Source organism: Chiloscyllium plagiosum, chromosome 11, assembly GCF_004010195.1.
Source record: "Chiloscyllium plagiosum isolate BGI_BamShark_2017 chromosome 11, ASM401019v2, whole genome shotgun sequence".
In the NCBI taxonomy this organism is placed as follows: Eukaryota; Metazoa; Chordata; class Chondrichthyes; order Orectolobiformes; family Hemiscylliidae; genus Chiloscyllium; species Chiloscyllium plagiosum.
Window position 1 is genome coordinate 7,419,269 of NC_057720.1, and position 22,508 is coordinate 7,441,776.

At 44.1% G+C, this 22,508-nt stretch overlaps 1 protein-coding gene across 31 annotated transcripts in view; it reads right to left on the bottom strand.

The window, feature by feature from the left end:
- The window catches only part of adgrl2a (adhesion G protein-coupled receptor L2a), a 485,081-nt gene that overhangs the window by 390,971 nt on the left and 71,602 nt on the right, over positions 1-22,508 (bottom strand). The window contains exon 2 of one of the 31 annotated variants that reach the window (XM_043698638.1): positions 17,058-17,166. The exons of the other annotated variants lie outside the window; for them this stretch is intronic. The gene's annotated coding sequence lies outside the window, so the exon portion shown is untranslated. The remainder of the gene's footprint in view (positions 1-17,057; positions 17,167-22,508) is intronic. 31 annotated transcript variants of the gene reach the window in all.

Consider the following 22,508-nt stretch of genomic DNA (forward strand, 5'->3'; position numbering starts at 1 on the left):
AGGGCACAGCCACTAGGCCATTGTTTATTGCCCATTCCTAGTTGCTCAGAGGGCAGTTAAGAGTCAACCCCATTGCTGTGGGCCTGGAGTCACCTGTAGGCCAGACCACATAAAGACGACAGTCTCCTTCCCTCGAGGACATCAATAAACGAGATGGAAAATAAAAACAGAAATTACTAGCAAAATTCAGCAGCAGGTCTTGCCACATCCGTGAGGAGAAATCAAAGTTAACATTTTGAGTCTATCTTTCTTCAGAATTGTTCACTCGGATTTCTGTCCACAGATGCAGAGATTTTCCAGTAAGTTCTGTTTTTGATTTTCAGCATTCACATTGCTTATGGGTTTTTGTTCAGAGAACCAGAGTGAAGAGTGAATTCATGGTTATCATTAGACTCTTAATTCCAGATTTCCAATGAATTCAAATTCCACCATCTGCCGCTGCAGGATTTGAATCCTGTCCCCCAGAACATTACCTGGGTTTCTGGATTAACACCTTCTCACCTATCTGCTACACCCTCCTCACCGACCTATCACCTTTACCCCCCCCCCACCTCCATCCACCTATTGCACTCTCAACTACCTTGTCCCCAGCCCCACCCCATCCCATTTATCTCTCCACCCCCAAGGCTCCCAGCCTCATTCTTGGTGAAGGGCTACAGCCCGAAACATCGATTTTCCTGCTCCTCAGATGCTGCCTGACCTGCTGTACTTTTCCAGCAACGCCCTCTCACTTCTGGATTAACAGTCCAATGACCATACCGCTGGGTCATCATCTCCCCTCATTGAAGGTAGATGGTGAGGCAAGTGCCAATCAAGCAAGGGTTCAATTTTCCACTTCATCCATGTTCCATCAAAAAAAAATTGGGACAAGATGGGTTGGAAGGATCACCACACATAAAGATCCAAGTAGAAGATGCTAGTTCCAGGAAGGACACCATGGAGTGCATGCCCCACTTCCACTGATTGAGATTCTGAAGGACCAATGTAGACAGTCAGCTTGAGAACACTCCGTGGGAGACATCAGCACCATCCTGTGGATAGTCGAGTCAATTTGGGCAAGTCAGTGGTTCAGTGGTAATGCCACTGGATTAGTAATCCAGACTGCTAGGCCAACGTTCTTGGGATATGTTGGTTCAAACCCCACCAGTTCAAAGAGCTGTCAACACTGTTTGTTGTAAAATCCCATCTGGTTCGTAATGCTATTAAGGACAGAAATCTACCATTCTTATGTGGTCTGGCCTAAGTGACTCCAGACCCATAACAATGTGGTTGACTTTTAACTGCCCTCTGGCCAGGATGGGCAATAAATACTTGACAGTGGAGCCCATATCCCATCAAGAGATAAAAGAAGTCCCCAGGATTGATCAGGAACTAAAGATTAACCTCCAGAAGCAACTTTGAAGGAAGGTAAAAATGATGTGGAGTTTCTTTGCACTTTCACTGATTACTTTGGGGAACACAAAATGCCTACTGGGAGATGGAAGGAAAAGGTAGTTTGACTGACACTGAGTTACAGAAATAGTGAACTCGTTTGCCTCCCAACAGACTGTGGGGAAAGGTGGTTTATTATTTATTCAGCAAATTGGTGAGAGGTGGTGGGAGCACAGGGATCAGGAAGAATGGCTATTAGCATGGCGTAACACCCAGGATTAAATCCAACAGTGCTGAACCTAGCTGGGGCTAATACAGTTTAACCGACAGCTTACTAAATTATAGCCTTTTCAAATTGCCACTGAAACTGAGGTATATCAACACGCACAGAGTCTTATTGGGATTGAACCATAAATTGTTATCCATGTCATTTCTCCAAAATGGGCCAAAAGTTAGATTCATCCTTCCTTTCAACAAAGGTGTTGTCTACTAGAATGAAGTGGGGAACAGCCTCAAAATAAGGGGGAGCAGATTTGGAACTGAGTTGAGGAGGAAGATCTGTGGAATTCCCCACCCAGTGACGCAGTTGAGGCTACCTGATTAAGGCAAAGATAGATTGATTTTTGAACAGCAAAGGAATTAAGGGTTATAGTGAGCGGGCGGGTAAGTGGAGCTGAGTCAATGAAATGTTCTTACTGAATGGTGGAGCTGGCTTGAGGGACCAGATGGCCTACTCCTGCTCCTGTTTGTTCTGTTCCTCTGTTCTTGTCTGTAGTCTTTTACCTTCAGACTAGCATTATACAACCCCAATGTATTATGGATATGATGGCCATATCTCACCACTGTTCTCACCAAGATACAATGGAGGTCTGGCCCCACTTGCATCAAATGATATAAATCATGAGTGATGGTATGCCCGAGAAAGCAGAACACGAGTCTTTGAGCAGAAGTTGGGAGGCCTACTTGCAACTGGAGCAATTATTACAATTAATAGACATAATGGACCACATGACCTCTTTCCAGGCTATAGCCATTCCATGACAATTCTGTTTTGCAATAAAGATTAAATCCTACTAGACCATTGCGCTGCCCTCACATTCAAGAGAGAAAGATGACTAGTGGCAGTTTAACCTGAGGCTATGAAGGCGCATCCTTCATTGTAACGTCAGCCAGTGTAGGAAAGTGACAGTATATTTATGTAAAACTCTAGTTAAATCAGAGTCATTACATCTGAACACCATACCCTAGAAATGATGTGGATATTTTCCAAACCAACCTGTTCAGAGATGCAATTATATATCTCTGGAGCAGGCAGAACTTGTCCCTAGGCCTCCTAGGTGGGGACACTACCACTACACCACAAGAACCCATCTAGCAAAATATATATGCTTAGGAGGTAGTACAGTACAAATTCAAGTATTTCACTCAGAAGGACAGGCTTGGCTTGTATTCCCTTGGTTGTAATAATCCAAAGGGAGGTAAATTGGAATACTACTTTCAGTTCTGGTCTTCCTGCTAAAGGAAAGATGTTGTTAAACTTAAAAGGGTTCAGATTTACAAGGATGTTGGCAGGATTGGAAGGTTTAAGCTACAGGGAGATGCTGAAGAGACTGGGGCTTTTATCCCTGGAACCTCGGAGGCTGAGGGGTGACCTTATAGAGGTTTATAAAATCATAAGGGGTAATGGATAGAGTAAATAGTCAAGTTCTTTTTTCCCCAGGGTAAGGGAGTCAAAAACTAGAGGGCATAGGTTGAAGGGAAAGTTATCAAATGGACTTAAGGGACAACGTTTTAACACAGAGGTTGGTGTGTGTGTGTGTGGAATGAGCTGCCAGAGGAAGTGGTGGAGGCTGGTACAATTACAACATTTAAAAGGCAATTGGATGGGTACATGAATAGGAAGGGTTTGGAGGGACACGGGCCAAGTGCTGGCAAACTAATTTAGGATTCTGGTTGAGATGGATGAGTTGGACCAAAGGAGCTGTACAACTTTATGACTTATAAGTTGAGATGATCAAGGTAATTGAAGGAGCTGTTTCCCCACTGGTAGGCTGTGCAGCACAAGGAGACTCAACATTCAAATCAGACTGAGGCCATTCAGGGATAATGCAGTTCTCAGAACAGTAAGCCATTCAGCCAACCAGAGCTCACACCTCAGGAATGTCTGACATCTCGAGAGCCACTGCAAGTGTCAAAGTTGAAATTGTTGGGCAAGGAGATGCAAGGTCCACAGAACTATAACCTCGCTATCGAGATACAGTATTGATCAACAAATGTTCACGTAAACCGCAGGGTAGGTTTGAACAGCTGACGAGCTGACCCCAGCTCGTATCAGTCCTCACAAGGAGTTTAAGCAGAGTTTAAGTTCCAGATTAACAGTGAAAGAGAATCATGAAAAATAAAGTGACACAGTCACCAGTCACAGTGATTGGAGTCTGAGTCCAGGTGGCTTTGGCAACATTTTATTTCATCGCACCTCAAAAAGATAATTTGAAGTAGATGAAACACTTCGAGACATTTCAAAGAGACACAACAAGACACTACAGAAATGCAAGTGTTGGACAGAGATAACCCTACAAGTCTGAGTAAGGCAAATCAGAGAGGTGGAGAAAGTGAGGTCTGCAGATGCTGGAGATCAGAGCTGAAAATGTGTTGCTGGAAAAGCGCAGCAGGTCAGGCAGCATCCAGGGAACAGGAGAATCGACGTTTCGGGCATAAGCCCTTCTTCAGGAATCATAGAGGTGGTAAATGAATTGCTTCAATCTCCTTGATGGATGCACGAAACTGATCTTTTAGTCTGTGACTGTAGCGTTTATTTCCCCACCAACCACACCCCCCATATCATTTTCCTTCAAAGTTACACCAAGTTATTATTACTTATGCAATAGTTATTACACAGAAGAACAGCAAGCAGTGTTGGAAAGGTACATTTACAGAAGTTATTTGCCACAGCCCCATTTTAGATGTCAGCCCCAATGATTGACAATGTCAAATATTGCTTTTTGTTTGATAAGGGGAGATGGCTGAGGAGTAGCTATCCAGAGGCTCAAGCTAATGCATTGCAGATATGGGTTCAAATCTCACCACGGGCAGCTGGTAGAATTTGAAATTGAGTTCATCTATCTGGAATACGAAAGCTTCATCGTCGGCCACAGTGACCAAGCCAAGTGTCGTCAACTGTTGCAAAAGTTTATCTTGTTCGTAAATGTATTTCAAAAACAGTCATTCGTAACAAAAGTCTAGCCTCACGTGACTCCAGACCCATAGATTCTTCACTGCCCTCAGAAACATTGCTCGCGAGGCCCTTTGTTTAAGCTCAACCAAGGAAGGGCAACTGTGACACCCACACCCCATGAAAGAATGAAGGAAAATAAAGCAACTTGGCCCAACTAAATAAAAACTAAAAGAACTGCGGATGCTGTCAATCAGAAACCAAAACAGAAATTGCTGGATAAACTCAGCAGGTCTGGCAGCATACTCTCCACAGATGCTGCCAGACCTGCTGAACTTAGCTAGCAATTTCTGGTTTTGTTGGCCCGGTTAAATATGTGAACCGAGCGCGACAAACATTCTCTCCAGTGATCAGCACTGAGGCTCAGCTTTTACTGACTCTGGTCTGAAGTGTTGCTGGAGAAACGTCATGGTCATCAGGATTTCTGCAGCTCTTCCACAACCCGGTGGTAAAATTCCTGATAAAAGCAAATTACTGCGGATACTGGAATCTGAAACCAAAAGAGAAAATGCTGGAAAATCTCAGCAGGTCTGGCAGCATCTGTAAGGAGAGAAAAGAGCTGACGTTTCGAGTCTAACTGACCCTTTGTCAGTTAGACCATTTAAAAGGCAATTGGATGGGTACATGTTAGACCAGAAGTAGACCATTCAGCCCATCGGATCTGATCTGCCATTCAATGTGGTCATGGCTGATCTGCTAATCTTCAACTTCACTCTCCCCTGCCTCTTCCCCATAACCCGTGATTCCCTTTCTGATTAAAAAAAAAACTATCTCAACCTTGAATATACTTAACACATAAAGAGGCATATGAGGACATATTGGCAAAAATGTCAAATAACTTAATCAACAAAGTAGAGTTTTAGGGAACAACAGAGAGCGAAATAGGGAAGTCTTGGGAAAGGATTCCATGACTCAGAAAGGATGGAATGTCCCAGACTACAGCGATCCCCTTTCTATTCCGATCACTGTACCAGCCTGATGACCACACACGGCTCAGGAAAGTCACTTTCAGGTGGGGAAAGATGGAAATCAGTCTCGTACTCCTGTCGGAACCCATTCCGTGGACTTTATCTTGAGTACAATTGGTGTAACACATTCAGATAGTGCTAAATACAAACCAGCCACGTCAGTGCAATACAGTCTCAATCAGCCAAACTTGCATCAAAGATCAGGGAATTGCAAATGAACGTCACACTAAGCACTCCTCCTGGACCACCTTATGCCTTATCCTCTGCAAGATTTGCCCCAGATCAGGCCCTGCCCCCACACCAAGGTCAAAATCGCAAAGATTCACCAATATTGCTGGTACAAGGGGGCTTGGCAAAAATATACCCATTTTATGCAGTCTTGGGGACTAGTCAACAGGTTCTAAAAGTTTAAATCAAAAAGGTCTAACCATCATCCCTTGACATTAATGGCATGACTGTCACTGAATGCCCCACAATCAACACCCTCAACGTTATCACTGCCAAACTTGAACTGGACAAGCCACACATATATTGTAACCAAAAGAGCACACCAGACGACAGTAATTCAATGATGAGTAACTGACCTCCAGTTTCCCCATTGCTGATGTACTCTCTACAAAGGTACAAGTCTAGGAAGAGCGCAGAAAAGACTGATTGGGATACTACCTGGACTGGAAGGTTTGAGTGATAAGGAGAGGCTGGGGACTTTTTTAACTGGAGCATAGGAGACTGAGGGGGGATCTTTATAAAGGTACATAAAATCATGAGGGGCATGGATAAGATAGATAGCCAACAGCCTTTCCCCTTGGTAGGGGAGTCAAAAACTAGAGGGCATCGTTTTAAGGTGAGAGGGGAGTGATACAAAAGGGATCATAGGGGCAGTGTGCACACTGAGGGTGTTGAGTGTGTGAAAGGCTGTCAGAGGCAGTTATGAAGCGAGTACAGTTTTGTCATTTAAGAAACATTTGGACAGGTATATGGAAGGAATAGGTATGGAGAGACATGGACTAAACACATGCGACTGGGACGAGTTTAATTGTGAAAACTGGGCAGCATGGACAAATGGGCCATGCTGTAAACCTCTATCACTAAGTCAGAATCATAGAATCACAATCTATCAGATACTCGGTCTATTCTGCCTACACTGGCACATTCAATCGAGCTAGTGATAAAACATGATGAATGCTCCCCAATTGCTGAATGGGGGCAGCTCCAACAGCGGTCAAGAAGCTCAACACCATCCAGGTCAAAGCAGCCATCTTGATTGGCACCACTTGCTCCACCACCGACATGCAATACTACCAGTGTGTACTCTTGATAAGAAAAATTCACCAAAGATTGTTAGAAAGCATCTTCCAAATGCATGACCATTTCCATCTAGAAGGACAAGGGCAGTAGATATGTGGGAACCCCCATCACCTGCAAGTTCCCTCCAAGGCACACATCATCCTGACTTGGAAATATATCGCCATTAGTTCATTGTCACTGAGTCAAAATCCTGCAAGTCCTTTCCTAAGAGCACTACAGCTATCCCTAAAATCGAGTGGAGTGCAATAGTTCAAGAATCAACTCACTGCCAGGACAATTAGAAATTGGCAATAAATGTGGCTCAAGCCAGTGACACCCTCATCCGGTGTATGAACAAAATAAAGTATTTAATTGACCAAGAAACTGATAAGGGAACACCAATGAAGTTATTAAGTGATTCAGTACTTCTTTTGAAGATTTAGAGATTTTGACTAAGGCTGTACGCACGTAGAAACACATTTATATTTAAATAATATTTTTGGCAGAAGACCATTTTCAGCTGTGTTAATAAAACCACAGCTAGTATCCATTCTTGAATGTACATCAAGGAATCCTCTTCAATGAAAACAATTATGTTTTATTATACTACCTGATTACACTGAACCAACTAGCATTTTATGTTTGCAATTATGCAAATACATTTCAATGGAAACTTGATCTGACAACTAACCAGCCATGATAAGCACAACATCCTTACTGGTCTAAAGCAGAAACTTTACCCCAAGTAGACATGAGTTTCTGTTTGTTCCAGAGGAGTGATATCCATTTTACTGCTGTAAGAGATTATGGAATCACAAAATCCCGTTGTTTGTTCTCTGTTGCTTGGCCACAGAGTGTCCGTTCCCTAAACGCTTCCAAAGTAAACGTCCGCTCCACTGCGGCAGATGTGCAACACAATGAGATGTTCGGACAATGCTCTGTAATCCATTTGAATTACTAATTCCCAACCACTTGCTGAAGGGATCTGGAGTCGGGAGGGAGATTCCATTTCTCTGTTTCCTGCAAATCCCCAGCAGCTGTGGGTCTTTTTTATTATTACACTTTAATGCGAGACAGCCTTTTCTTTTAACAATGTATTTTCTTGCTCTCTTTTTCTACTTGCCTTACACCTCAGGTCAGTCTGCATAAACAAGCATCAGCATTTCACATCTCCCCTCCTTAGCTGACAGCCCCTCACGCGTAGCCTCACAAATTTGTGATTTCATCTCCTTTCTCACTCCTTTCTAACTCCACGATGCTCTGGCCAAATACTAACAAACAAAAAAACCCAGGAAACAGGACAAACTAGCCCTTGGAGCTTGTTCCACTATTCAATACCATCATGGCTGATCATCCAATTCAGTCACCTGTTTCCACTTTCTCCCCCATACCCTTCGATCCCTTTAGCCCTAATAAATATATCTAACTGCTTCTTGAAAACATTCAATGTTTTGGCCTACAGGAATTCTACAGGCTCCCCATTCTCTGGGTGAAGACATTTCGCCCCATCTCAGTCTGAAATGGCCTGTCACACATCCATAGACTGTGACCTGATTCTGGACTCCATGTACATCAGGAACATCCTTCCTGTCCAGTCCTGTTAGAATTTTATAGGTTTCAATTAGATTCACCTCATTCTTCTGAACTCCAATGAATATAGTTCCAACCGACTCAGTCCTACGTCACTCGTTAGTCCTGCCACCCCAGGAATCAGTCTGGGTAACCTTAATGAACTCCTTCACCCAGCAATAGTGACCTTCACACAGACAGCGCAGGATTCGACTGTGCCAGTACCTTCTGCTCTGCACTGTTCAAGAGAAAACACGTACATGTTGCTATAGGTGTCTGCCATTGCAGGGTGAGTCAATTAGTTTGGTTGGCTGGATGGCTGGCTTGCGCTGCAGAGTGATACCACCATGAGTTCAATCCCTGCACTAACTGCAGCTACCAGAAAGGTCCTCAACTTTTCTCCTCACCTGTGGCATTAGATATAGGAGCAGAATTAGGCCACTCAGCCCATCAAGTCCACCCGGCCATTTGGTCGTGGCTGATATGTTTCACAAAAACCTTCACCCTGTAACCCCTGATCCTTACTAATTAAGAACCTACCTATCCTGTTTTAAAAACATTCAATGACTCTGCATCCATAGCCCCCTGCAGCAATGAGTTCCACAAGCTTACCATGCTCTGGTTGAAGAAATTCCTCCTCATCTCAGTTTTAAAGGGTCATCCCTTCACTCGGAGGCCATGCTCTTGGGTCCTTATCTCTCTTACTAGTGGAATCATTTTCTCCATGTCCACTCTATCCAGGTCTCTCAGTATTCTGTAAGTTGCAATCAGCTCCCCACTCAAATTCTAAACTCTCCTGAGTACAGACCCAGAGTCCTCAACCACTCCTCACATGACAAGCCTTTCATTGCTGGGATCATCCTTGTAAACTTCCTCGGGGTCTCCTCCAAGGGCAGTGCAGCTTTCCTCAGATACGGAGCCCAAAACTGCTCACCACCAGTTACCGTTCTCAAATAAGAGAGTGGGATGAGGGTGACTTCATACTGAATTTGGAAATCCAGTCACTACAGGAGACAAGGCAGCCAATTTGCATACGGTAAAGGTCCCAGCAACAACAACATGGTGATAACATCCCATGCAATTTATGCTTTTCCCCACCACTTAATATGTCTCCAGAGCAAGGTGTTAGGGGAAGGTTGTTCATTGCTATGGATCACCTACAGTGTGACAATAAGCGTGCAATCAAATTTAAACAAAGTTTTGCTTTATGATGAGCTGTCTTAATTTGTTTAGATGTCAGAATCAATTAGCATTTGACCTTTTGATTGCTGCGTGGATTGTGCATTGGAGCAAATGAACATGGACAGATATATTAAATACTGTACATGGTCTAATTAAACCGGAGGAATATTTAATATCAAGGCAAGCTCCCGTGCAGAATTCAGAAAACATGCACCAGTATCTATCCAGCTTCTCAGTGTACAGTGAGACATGATTCATTGACAAGTTACAGATCTGGAGCGTCGCCAACTTGCACACTGGTGTCCTCAAGACTTCAAATGAACCTCAGCAGGCAATGAGACATTTTTCAAAGTGCAAGCAGCCATTGTTAGGAAGGCCATGGGTAACCTGCACACAGCAAGATCCCACAAACATGGTGGTGAGGCCTATTCCATGATGCTGGTAGAAGGTCACATGCTGGACAGTGACCTCAGGAGACTTTGCAGTGCTTTTCTGGACAGCTATCATGCAAGGTCGCACTTTTACAGGTCAGCCAAGAGGACAGCACCTCCCAGTTACTAAAACCTGTATGTGCAAGCGAAAGAAATGCAGCAAGACTCTTTGCAGTCTCGAGGGGGTCTGCCTTTCAGGACAGATTTTTTCCTGTCCTCTCAAGAGGAGGACAGGAAAGAGGAAAGATAGTAAGCTAATAATTGGCCAACAATCTATCCTTGGCCCACAACGAAGAAACTTATTTTTTTCTTTGTTATTGTTTTATCGATGTGGGCGTGACTGGAAGGCCAGCACTTATTGCCAATTCCTAACTGCCCTTGCACAGATTGGCTTGCTTGGCCATTTCTGAGGACAGTTAAGAGTCATAGAGAGACAGACAACCACACTGCTGATCCAAAATAGGTAATGATGGCAAATTTCTTTCAGACCCTTTTCGTATTTCTTCATTTTTCTGTCTTTATATTTGATGCTTTAGTTTATTTTTCTGTATTTTAAGATGACACTGAAAGTGGTTGACACTATACAACACTTTTCATTGCATTTTGTAACAAAATACACGTGACAGCAAATAAATCGAAAGAGCATTTCTGAAGCCATTAAGATTTGGCATCATCCATGGTCATGGTCATCATTCCTGTGACTGGCTTAATTCCTGACTTGTCATTTTAATTCGAATTTTACCAGCTGCTGCGGAAGGATTTAACAACAGTCTGGGCCTCTGGATTATTCATTCAGTGACGATAGACATCCACAACACCAGCACATCCCCTCAACAACTGGTCTCTTTGCTGTGAGTGGGATGTTGCTGTGTTCAAATTGGCACATGATAACACTGACTCTGTACCACTCTAAATCCAGTACCGGAGAAAGGCCACGCTGTGATTTGACAGATCCTGTGGAATATGGAACTAGCTACACAGTGAAGGTCTTCCACAAGCCTTCCATCAGGAGATAGCTGACAAACACTGGGTCTTCACAAATTTAAAAAGGGGCACTTTATAAAGACCTTGCGAGAGCAGGAGGTCCCAAAGTGTCTCCCCGTCAATAAAGCCAGTGAAGAGTAATCCCTCATGTAATATAGGAAAGATAACACAGCAAGCTTCCATTCCTCATGAAGGGATCCGGCCTGAAACTTCGATTTTCCTGCTCCTCGGATGCTGCCTGACTTGCTGTGCTTTTCCAGCACCACACTCTCAACCTCAAGCTCCCACAAACAGTAATCTGATAACAATCTGTTCTTACAATGCTGCTGGAGGATACATGTTAGTTTTGGGTGGGGATTGGGATGTGGGTAGGAGACAGAGAGAAAGAGAGTAAGATAGATAGAGAGAGAGAGAAAGAGAGAGAGAGAGAGAGACAGAGACAGAGTGACAGAGAGAGTGACAGAGAGAGAGAAGACTTCACTTCTGCTTTGAAATAGTACCATAAGCTTTAAGAGCAAGTGCTGAACTTGGACCCAAACCCACAAGCTGCTGACTGGAGCCCAACACCAATTGTGTGACTAATGTCCAGAGGAAGTGGTAAATGCAGGTACAGTTACAACATGAAATTTAAATTTGGACAGGTGCATGAATAGGAATATAAGGGTTCAGAGGTTTCTGGGCCAAACCCCAGCAAATGAGACCAAGTTTGGGACACATGGTTGACATGGAGGGTCTGTTTCCATGCTGTATGACTCTGAAACTACTTTTACAAGAGAGTGAAATTGATACTGTCATCTTATCTAAGGTAAGGGGCAGGATTAGAAGGGGATGCAAGGAAACGTTCTTTCACCAAGGGGGTGGTGGGAATCAGGAACTCGCTGCCTGTACGGGTGGGAGAGGCAGAAACACTCATCACATTGAAGAAGTATTTAGTTGTGCACTTGTGATGCCAAAAGGCATGCAAGGCTTTGGGGGAAGTGCAGAAAATGGAATGAGAACAGCTTGTTTTTGATTGGCACAGACCTGATAGGCTGAAGGGGCTTTTTCTGTAAGTGGACCCTCTTACATTTCTATGGCATCCTGTCACACAGCTATGGCCCCAATCCGAATGTCCAGTCATACTGATATGACAGCCAGAAGGGAAACGATGGGGCATTTTCCCCATCACCCATGACTGTAACTTTGTACATGGTCAGGGTTGATTTTGCATTCAGACTGTGTGATGTAACTATCCCTCACATGCTGCATTGTGCATGGATAATACAGTAAAAAGGGGATTAAAATCACAACTTAAACAGATGTCATGCTAATTAAAACAATACGCTAGTGAAAAGCGACCTCACATTCACAAGGCAATGTACCACGCACCTCAGAAACATTGCAAACACACTTCCAAAATTATGTCTGCTCTTGGCTGCAGCTGTTAAAGCTGGCCAGGTCACAAGACCATCATCTCAGAGAAAAGCAGCTGAACAAACTGAAAGGGCCAAAGGGCCTCCTCCTATTCAAAGTTACATAGTCTGACACAGTAACCATTTTGTGTCTAGTGATAACCAACCAATGAAACTGATATCATGTGTTAACGCTTCTCAAGAGACAGTGGCACAGTGGTTAGCACTGCTGCCTCACAATGCCAGAGACCCGGGTTCAATTCCTGCCTCAGGCGACTGACTGTGTGGAGTTTGCACATTCTCCCCTGTCTGCGTGGGTTTCCTCCGGGTGCTCCGGTTTCCTCCCACAGTCCAAAGATGTGCAGGTCAGGTGAATTGGCCAAGCTAAAATTGCCCATAGTGTTAGGTAAGGGGTAAATGTAGGGGTATGGGTGGGTTGCGCTTCGGCGGGTCGGTGTGGACTTGTTGGGCCGAAGGGCCTGTTTCCACACTGTAATGTAATCTAATCTAATCTAAAGAAGCAGCATTATCCTGGAGACCAGAAATTCTGACCATTTCAATTCATCACCCTCCAAGCCCCTGACCTGAACACCCCACAACAGTGGCAGGTAATCTTTCATAACCATCTGCTGGGATCACCATCACACTGGGTCCGCTCTTCATAGCACATTAAATCTCGTTGCCCTTCCCTTAATCATGCTGACCTCCTGAGAATTCCTGACGCCAGTTCCTTTATTGCTCAAAAAAGTAATTTCATTTGGGCTGCGAAAATCAGATTCAAAGTGAATATTTTCAAATTACAGGGAGCTGCTGATGCTCAGAGGAGAGGGGCACTTTGTCATTTATTTTGTGACTGACTGTTCTACACGTTAATTTCTGTTTGTCTGCTGGAATGTAGGATCATCATTAATGCAGTGGAAAGTCGCAGCCTTTTCCCCTACAAACCCATGAGGGGTGAACTTCTGGGATGGTAACTGGTGCTAAAGAATCAAATTCTTTTGCCTGTCAGTCCCAGGCATTCCTCGGTCAGGTAAGATACAGGTCATGCAGCTATAACATGCGTTTCGTCAACACAAATTTGCTGTAATGTGATTGACGAATCGGGGATACTGTTTCTAAAGCGCGAACTTTTAAAACGTGTATTTTGTGTAATGTGATTACATCGCCAACACTTTAAGGCGCTGTTTCCAAAATGCAATATTTCTTTAAGGTGGGGTTGCACAAGAATGCAACTATCGTGTTACTGACTGTGCATAAAATAAGGAACCGTCATTTGTGAGATGCTTTTGCAAGATTTGTGAAGGTTTGTAGCTCAGGTTGAGATTTGGGGTGTAGGTTTGCTCGCTGAGCTGTCGGTTTGATATCCAGACGTTTCGTTACCTGGCTAGGTAACATCGTCAGTGGCGACCTCCAAGTGAAGTTTCACCACATTCCATTGCTTGGCCCAATACATGTGTTACATTATGATTCACACATGTATTGGGACATAATTTTACACCACAGGCATCTAGATCTATGTGTTTGTTTATGGCGTTGTAGTTGGAGTGCCAGGCCTCTAGGAATTCTCTGGCATGTCTTTGCTTAGCCTGTCCCAGGATAGATGTGTTGTCCCAGTCGAAATGGTGGTTTTTGTCATCCGTGTGTAGGGCTACAAGGGAGAGAGGTCATGTCTTTTTGTAGCAAGCTGGTGTTCATGTATCCTGGTGGCTAACTTTCTTCCTGTTTGTCCTACGTAGTGTTTGTGGCAGTCCTTGCATGGAATTTTGTAGATGACGTTGGTTTTGTCCATGGGTTGTACTGGGTCTATAAAGTTTGTTAGGTTTTGTTTGAGAGAGTTGGTGGGTTTGTGTGCTATTAGGATTCCGAGGGGTCTCAGTAGTCTGGCTGTCATTTCTGAAACTTCTTTGATATATGGTAAGGTGGTTAGGGTTTCTGGCTGTGTTTGGTCTGCTTGTCGTGGTTTGTTCTTGAGGAATCTGCGGGCTGTATTTTTTGAGCATCCGTTCTTCTTGAATACGTCGTATAGGTGGTTCTCCTCTGTTTTCCGAAGTTCGTCTGTGCTGCAGTGTGTGGTGGCTCATTGGAATAGTGTTCTGATACAGCTTCGTTTATGTGTGTTGGGATGGTTGCTGGTTGGTAATGTGATTGATGGTGGTTGGGGAGCATCACACACACCCCAACCACCATCAATCACATTATCAACAAAAACATCATGAAGCTAGTGGACCTGTGCTTCACCACCCACTTCACTGTATCCTGGTGGCTAACTTTCTTCCTGTTTGTCCTATGTAGTGTTTGTGGCAGTCCTTGCATGGAATTTTGTAGATGACGTTGGTTTTGTCCATGGGATGTACTGGGTCTTTTAAGTTTGTTAGTTTTTGTTTAGGAGTGTTGGTGGATTTGTGTGCTACTAGGATTCCGAGCGGTCTTAGTAGTCTGGCTGTCATTTCTGAAACTTCTTTGATGTATGTATGGTAAGGCGGTTAGGGTTTTTGGCTGTGTTTGTGCTTTTCACAATCTCAGACATAACTTTGCCGTTTTGTACTTTTTGTTACGGTTGCAATATAAGAAACGCCTCAACCAATTTGTACCCAGGAAACCACCGCCAGCGGCAACAATTAAATGTTTTGAAGAAAATTTTCTTTATCAATATGTAAATGCTCCTACTAGAGCAAGTGCAAGACTTGATCTTTTCTTGGGAAATAAGGCAAGGCAAGTGACTAAAGTGATAGTAGGGGAACACTTTGGGTCTAGTGATCAGAATGTGTTGCTGGAAAAGCTCAGCAGGTCAGGCAGCATCAAAGGAGAATGAGAATCGACATTTCGGACATAAGCCCTTCTTCAGGCTTATGCCCGAAATGTCAATTCTCCTTCTCCTTTGATGCTGCCTGAACTGCTGCACTTTTCCAGCAACACATTTTTAAGCTCTGATCCCCAGCATCTGCAGTCCACACTTTCTTCTAGCGATCAGAACTCTATTTGTTGTAAAATAGTTCATGAAAAAGATAGGCTTCCATGAAAAAAAAATAAAGCTTTCAATTGGAGTAAGGCAAGTTTCGATGGGATGAGATAAGAACTTTCAAAAATTGGTTGGAGTGGACTGTTCACAGGTAAAGGAACATCTGCTTACACAGCTACAATGAAAAATATTTTATCACGGTGGAGTTCCCTACAGTTAAGCACTATTATCTGAAGCTATGTGAATTAATCGTGACAGTAATGCAACAGATTGTCCCTACAACTCACTCTTTTTACTGCCAGATGTGAACACATTAAGTGTCACCTTACTTACAATCAGTAATATCACTGACTGTAACTCTCCAACTCCTGCGAGAAATTCCCTGCGCTGTCCACTGTATGGCCTGATTCTTGGATAAAGCGTTACCTTCTGGGGAAAGATTGAAAGCTGAATATTTGATGTTTAATGAGAGGACGTTCTGTTGACCATATAAGACTCGTCACGGTGCTCACTGAGCAAATGGTTCCTCACGTGTGGGAGACACTAGAATGTTTGGGATGGTTAGGGGCACAACTTAAAGATAGTCTGTCAGTTGAGACAAAAAGTGAGAAGACATTTCTTCCTTCAGGCTTCATTCATCTTTGAAATTCACATCCACAGTAGGCAGCAGAGGCCTGGGTCATTGAAAATATTCCATGCTGAGTTGGACAGATTTTTCGCTGATGAGGGAATCAAGGTTTAAAGGGGACAGGCAGGAAAATGCAATTTCAAATCACATCAATCCACGATCACACTGATTGGCGGAACAGGCTTGGTGGGCCGAATGGCCTCCTCCTACTCCTGATCTTATGATGGATTTATGCTCAGGCTGTACAGCTGATGCTACTTTGATCAGGCCTGGTCTCCTTCCCATATCTCCTTAGACCCTGGTTTCCTTTCATGAAGAAGTGACCGCTCTGGTTGGGGGTTTTGGATTTGAAGTCCATGTACCCAAACCATCCAATACACACTGACCTGAACCAAACTGAGAGGTCGTATAAATGGCAGAGGTCTCGCTTTTTGGGTAATTTACACAAGCCCTTTTTGTTCCAGGCACACACATTTATTGACCACACCCCAAAGTTGCAATTCATTATTGCAACTCCTCGTAAAAATTAATACTTTATATGCAGATTCGCTCTGCTACAATGTGTTAATTCAAACTTGCTGTAACGCAATTGATGAATTGGGGACGTTGTTTCTAAAGCGTAAACTTGTAAAACATGCATTGGCTGTTACGAAATTACATCGCCAACACTTTAAGTGCCGTTTCTAAATCGCAATTGTTCTACAATGCACAGTTGCACAAGAACACAACCATTGCCTTTTCGAAGAGCTGCCTGTAACAATAATCTCCTAGATATCAAGTCCAGAGTCACCTTGAAGCTCCTACCCCACCCCACTTTCCTTCTTCCTTGAACAGGCAAAGACACCAACGTGACCGTAAAGTGCCACCCTCAATTTCAGAGGCCAAACCCCATCAGACTTCCAAACTCTCTGACCCTCAGGTAAAACCTGGTATGGCTGTCTGCAGAGACGGAGCCATCTCTCTGGAGATTGGTAAAGCCCGGGAGGTTAGTCAGTTTACAGGACAGGCAGTCTAATCTCACCCTAGCTTCGACCCTTATCGATTGTACGACCTACCTCTGCTTCTTCTGCCTCCTCCAACTTTATATCCATGCTGCTATACTCCTTTAATTCCACAGGCTTCAGTTTTGCTGACACATCTGCTGTAAGACGTCTTGCCAATTGCCTTTAGGAAATCAATATACACCACAACAATCATATTACCTCATCAACCTTCTGTTAGCTCATCAAACAACTCAATCAGGTCAGTTAAAATACACTTTGCCCAACAAAACTCCACCCTCTTTTCATCTGCCTAATCTAAATGTATTCCAGTAACCTGTTAACTCTGCCCTGGATTATTATCTCTGAAGGTTTTTCTTACCACTGAAATTAAAATGACTGGTGCCTATTGCTGGGCTTATCCTCACCTTTGTGTCGACATGAAGAGGAGGGAAATAGGCCAGGAGCAGGCAGGTGAGACCAGTTCAGTTTGGAATTGTGTTCAGCATGGACTGGTTGGACCAAAGGGTTTGTTTCCATGCTGTATGACTCCATGACTTGTAATTCTTCAGTCCTCTATGTCCCCCGCCCCATATCTAAAGAAAACTGGAAGATAACGCTAAGGTAGCTCCGTCATTATCTTCAGAAATAATTCACCTGATCTCGGTGACTTACCAACTGAACCTACAGCCAGCTTTTTCCTCGTTAACAGCTTTAATCACATTTACCTCCAGATTCACTGGATGACCGCACAATCCAGCAAGGTTGTGTCCATTTAAGTTTACATCGTGACACTCTAGTATAAAGATGCCGACCCTTCACCGACAATTGGCACAATCCAATGAATTGTAGCGTTGGCCATGCGTAACGCTACTGTGTCATGTCGTGTCATGTGAAGCAGAGAAGTTGGTCTAAGATCTTCAGTCTTATAATTGAAGAAAGTCTTTCACACACAGAAGGCTGTGAGGGTCTGCAATGCACTGCCTGGGAGGGTGGTTGAGGCAGGAAACCTCATAACCTTTAATCAACACTTAAAATGTCATATCGTTCCAGCCACGGGCCTGGTGGGAGAAAGAGGGACGGGTGTAGGAAGTGGCGTACTTTCAGTGACACAGAGGCAATGACCCAAAAGGTCTCTTCTGGACTGCATTTTTCTATAAAAGTGTACATCCTCAAGTGTTGTTAAAAAAATCTGTTTCAACAAGAAGCCCTCTTTGAGGTAAATATTCTATGGGGCTATTATATGGGGCAGGACTCAGATCCTATTACACTGACAGTGTTGTTTGACCCAAGGAAGCACGTCTAACTTTGGCAACACCCATTGGTAAACACAGATTCAAAAATACTCACTTAGTACCTCAACCATGCCCTTGGTTCCACGCCTGAATTCCTTTTGTGGTGTCTCTACTTCTCCTTGTTAGCATTCACAAAGGAATTTTGGATGCCCTTGTGTGCACTGAGTACCTATGCGCTCTGCTCGTAATTGACTTTCCCCTTCTGATATCTCTGTAACCACTTGGCTCCCATTTGTATTACCAGGAGAAAGTCCACCCACTTCCCCTCTGCTGCTCACTCTGTTCCACCTTCCGAGGGACTCTCAGTCAATTGAGTCAATCTTCGAGGCAGGTATGAGGCACTGGGGTGGGCTCACTCAGAACCGATGGAGATTTCCCAAGTTCATCCACAGGCAGGTGGCAAAGGGCGACTGGGTCACAATCAATTAGGCCGGGAGGTACCATTAGGAGGTAAGGCCAGTTTCCAATGCACTGCACCACCCAGTTCCTGCAAACCCATTCCTGCGATAACGAAACAAAATCTCAGATAAGCCCACACAAGTTAACATTTCTACTTGTTTATAAAGTGGAACCGGGGCATAGCAACCAGTGTGATGTCATTGCAGGGAAACAGGAAAGCATTAAAAATCTCAAATGAGTTGCTAATGGGTACGTGTAAAAACATAACTTCTCACTTTTGAAGGAATGACACAACAATAGAAAAAAAAATACAGGTATTGCAGATTTTATTTTTTTCCCTTGTGAACTAAGTCAGAGCTGTTCGGAATCCGAGCACTTTAGAAGTAACCACTTGGCTCCCATTAGCGATCATCCAGTGAGCAAGCGTAGCCTCCCACAGCTGGGAAAGGGACTGGCCAAGCATTTTCCAAATCAGTTAACAAGTGACCAGTCCAGGGGAGGTTCTTGGTCAGTGAGCCAGGATGGGGATTACTCCTGCTCCCGTTAGAACTCTCAGACACGGAGCAGCACGTATCACACCGAGACAGAAAGCGAGTGAGAGGAAAAGCCAACATTCTAGCTACAATTCCCCCTGTACAATGAGGTAGAGGTAGACTTTGTGTCTGCAGCCAGGTGGGCAGGAGTAAAATGGAGTCAACCCACAATGCACCTGCAGCAAAAGGGAGGCCACCAACGAAGAGCTGGAATGAGGATTAAACACACACATGTCACAGGAACAGCTGATATTTGTGGGTTACAGGTCCCAAGGCAAGCTAGCTCAGATCAGCAAAGAATCTGCAGTTCCACTGAGCTCATAATGTCAAACATGTGATCTCGATGTGGCAAACAACTCAGACAAATTTAAGCTAAATAAATACACAAGGGATAAAGGAGTAGATGGGTATTCTGATAGAGTTACATGAAGAAGGGAAGCAGGGTTGGAGTGAAAGTACCAAAGTAGATTAATTGGGCCAATTCCACGTTCTACATTCAACACAAGCTCACCCATTCAGGCCAATTGTTGATCACCCTCTTGTTGCGGTGTATCTGACAGTATTATTCCAGGTTAACATTATGCATCAACAAACAACAGGTGGAAGAGCAAAGGGGAACTAGAGAGATGGCTAACAGTGCTATCAAGCTGCACCTGCTCAGTGACGCCCAGTATGGGTTCCACCAGGGCCACTCAGCTCCTGACTTCATTACAGCCTTGATTCAAACATGGACAAAGAAGGTGGACAGCAGAGGCGAGGTGAGAGTGATAGCCCTTGACATCAAGGCCACATTTGACCAAGTGTGGCATCGTGGAGCCCTAGCAAAACTAGAATCAATGGGTATCAGGGTGAAAACTCTCTGCTAGTTGCAATCATACCTGGCACATAGGAAGATGGTTGCCGGAGGTCAGTCATCTCAGCTCCAGGACACCTCTGCAACAGTTCCTCAGAGTAGTGTCCTAGGCCCAAACATCTAGGAGAAAGTGAGGACTGCAGATGCTGGGGATCAGAGCTTAAAAATGTGTTGCTGGAAAAGCACAGCGGGTCAGGCAGCATCCAGGGAGAAGGAGAATCGACATTTCGGGCCCAAACATTGTCAACTGCTTCATTAATGACTTTCCTTCCATCATCAGGTCAGACGTGGGGGGTTTCACCAATGATTGCACAATGTTCAGCACCATTTGTGACGACTCAGATACTGAAGCTGTCTGGGTTCATACGCAACAAGATCTGGACAATATCCAGGCTTGAACTGACAAGTGGCAAGGAATATTTGCCTCTTGGCACTCAACAGCGTTACCATCAGTGAATCTCGCATTATTAAAATCCTTGAGGTTACCATTGACCAGAAACTTTACTGGACATGCCACATAAACACAGTAGCTGCAAGTGCAGGTCAAAGGCTCGGAATACTGCAGTGAGGAACTCACTTCCTGACACCTCAGAACCTGTCCACAATTCACAAGGCATAAGTCAGCAGTGTGATGGAATACTCCCCACTTGCCTGGATGGGTGCAGCTCCAACAACACTCAAGAAGCTTGACATCATTCAGCCCACTTGATCAGCACCACATTCACAACAGCCCCTCCCTCTACCACTGACACTCAGTAGCAGCAGTGTGTACTATCTGCAAGATGCGCTGCAGAAATTCACCAACGATCCTGCGACAGCGCATTCCAAACCCACAACCACTTCTTTCCAGATGGACAAGGGCAGCAGATACATCGCAACACCAACACCTGCAAGTTCCCCTCCAAGCCAATCACTATTATTTACTTACTGTCACATGTACCCAAGTGCAGTAAAAAGCTTTGTTTGCAAGCCATACAGACAGGACATACAAATCATAGGGTGAAAAAGAATAGACAGAGGCATACAAGTTACATCACCCAGGCCCTGCACTAAGCAAGATCAAGGCCCGTGTTATTTGAAGTTAGACTGTCCATTCATCAGTCTAATAGCTGCTCCTGAATATATATATGTGTGTGTGTGTGTGTGTGGTTTGAGAGTTGGAAATATATCGCTGTTCTTTCACTGTCATTAGGTCAAAATCCTGAAATTCCCTCCTTCAGGGCATTGTCAAGAAGACAGCTCACCCTAACCTTCTCAAGGGCAACTCGGGACGGGAAAAAAATACTGGGCAGCCAGCAAAGCCCACATTCTGCACATGACTAAAGGGTAAGGGGGCGGGAGGGGAGTGTTGGTGACTGAACCCAGTAACAATGAAGGGTGCCAGAAAACTTTTAAGGTAAATGCTACCTTTAAGGTTGTACAAGACATGCCAAAGCAATTACCATGGACACAATGAACTGAATAAATGATGCAGAGCCACAAAATGTGAGTGAGCTATCCAGACAGGTAACCAACAGCTTGGGCAATCTGATATTCCATGCATATTCTAGTCATTTGAATTCATGAGCTGCTGTACTTCCAACACTGAAGGAAGGTCACGATGAGTTAATTGTTCACTATTTAAACTACAAGTGGAAAGTGTTCAGATTTTAGTAGCATGTCCTGTACTGCAACTTCAAAAGGCATGAGATGCCACCTCACAACTGTCCTTCCAACAGCGAGCGTGAGAGAACCAAACCCTTCCGAGCTTGTCAGCACAGTGCAGTCACACAAAAACGGAACAGGAGTCGGCCAATCTACAAATCCATGACCAATCGGACTTAGAGTCATAAAGTCATAGAGTTGTACAGCACGGACACAGAACCTTCAGTCCAAATCATCCATGCTGACCTATAACCTAAATCAATCTAGTCCCATTTGCCAGCATTTGGCCCATATCCCCCTCACCCCTTCCTGTTCATGTACACATTTCAACCTCATCTCTACATTCCTTCATATCTATCCCCTGATACTCTTCCACCACCTCCCTCGGTGAACAAGAATCTATTGTCCCTCTGCCCTAAAACTATTGAAAGATTCCGCACCCACTGCCTTTTAAGGTAGGGAATCCCAAAGACTCAAGAACCTCTCACAGAAAAAAAAGTCTCTCATCTTAAATGTGAACTCTTAATTTTAAACAATGATTCTAGTTCTAGATTCTCCCATAAGCGGAAATATCTGTTCAACATCTGCCTGGTCAAGTCCCCTCAGGATCGCACATGTTTCAATTCAGTCGTCTCTGACTCTTCTGAACTCCAGTCTGTCATAAGACAATCCACTCATTCAAGATGATTAGCTATCCTTAGTGCAGAGGTTTTACATTCTGGTCAGATGTCCAGGCAAAAAAGGAGAAAGACAGGACTGCAGCATTGCAGCAAGCACTGAGAATATAGTCCAGAGGTAACCT